This window comes from Octodon degus, unplaced genomic scaffold (assembly GCF_000260255.1).
Source record: "Octodon degus isolate 3935 unplaced genomic scaffold, OctDeg1.0 scaffold00245, whole genome shotgun sequence".
NCBI classification, from domain to species: Eukaryota; Metazoa; Chordata; class Mammalia; order Rodentia; family Octodontidae; genus Octodon; species Octodon degus.
In genome coordinates this window covers 418,377-419,439 of record NW_004524821.1, presented here as the reverse complement: position 1 = coordinate 419,439, position 1,063 = coordinate 418,377, and the positions used below count along the sequence as shown (strand labels likewise).

The following is a 1,063-nucleotide window of genomic DNA, read 5'->3' as shown; positions in this document are numbered from 1 at the left end:
AAAGAAATCTTTTCTATTTATTTATTTGGTACAGTGTCTCACTACACAGCTTGGATTTGTAGTGATCCTTCTGTCTCAGCCTCCCCACTGGGATTATAAGAATGCGCCACCACTCCTGGTTTCAGTAGCCAGCCAGGTGGCACAGCATGCAGTACTGGGGATCGAATCCAGGTCTGTGCACTTGCCAGGCAGGTGTTTAGACCACTGAGCTATTTCCTTGACCCTCATTTTCTTTATTTAGTTGACAGAATTGGCTAAACTTGCTTATAAACATTGAAGCTTGTCCTTAGCATCTTTAGTATCTCCTAGAAAGTTGAGTATTTTTGAGTAAAATGGAAGGAGCAAATCTGAGAAGCTCTATCAGTCTCTTGTTACTGTGATGAAATACCTGAGGCAGGCTAACTTTATAAAGAAAAAGTTTATTTAGCTCACACTTTTAGAGGCTCAAGGGCCTGATCCATTCTGGGAAGAGCCTGCTAGTTGCATCTAGTTACAGCAGGCGCAGGTGTGGGAGGGGAGGTCACACCTCCATACAGAAAGCCAGAGGTCAAGGGTCAGGTTTTTGTAACAAGAGGCTCTTGCTAACATTGAGGCCCTTGCTATCTCAGTACTCCCACCAGAGAAAATGTTTCCTCCTAAGGACATGTGGCTGTGATAAAGGGCCCCCTGCTGGGCTGTACCTCTTCCTTTAGCTCTTACATAACTCCTGAGATATGAGCCTTTGGAATAAGCAACGTCTAAACCGGGGCAGAAGTAAAATATAAGCTTTCAGGTCTCTTCACCCAGTACTGGGAATAAAACTCATATCCTCAGCCCTTTTTACATTTTTTAAAATTGTGAGACAGGATCTTGCTAAGTTGCCAATTGTCTCAGCCTCCCCAGAGGTATGAGGTTGGTCTCCCCACCCCTGCCCAGGAGGAAGTTCAATGAGATAAAACCTTAAGGGAAAAAAATGTTTTCAGGGACTGGTGAGATGGCTCAGTGGTCTAAAGCACCTACTTAGAACAAGCTTAGCAGAGCACAGGGACCGCGGTTCAATCCCCCAGCACCACATGCCAGCCAG

At 45.2% G+C, this 1,063-nt stretch overlaps 1 protein-coding gene across 1 annotated transcript in view; it reads left to right on the top strand.

Moving 5' to 3' along the window:
• CUNH1orf50 (chromosome unknown C1orf50 homolog) overlaps nt 1–1,063 on the top strand; it is a 23,314-nt gene that overhangs the window by 20,274 nt on the left and 1,977 nt on the right. The gene's annotated exons all lie outside the window — the stretch shown is intronic.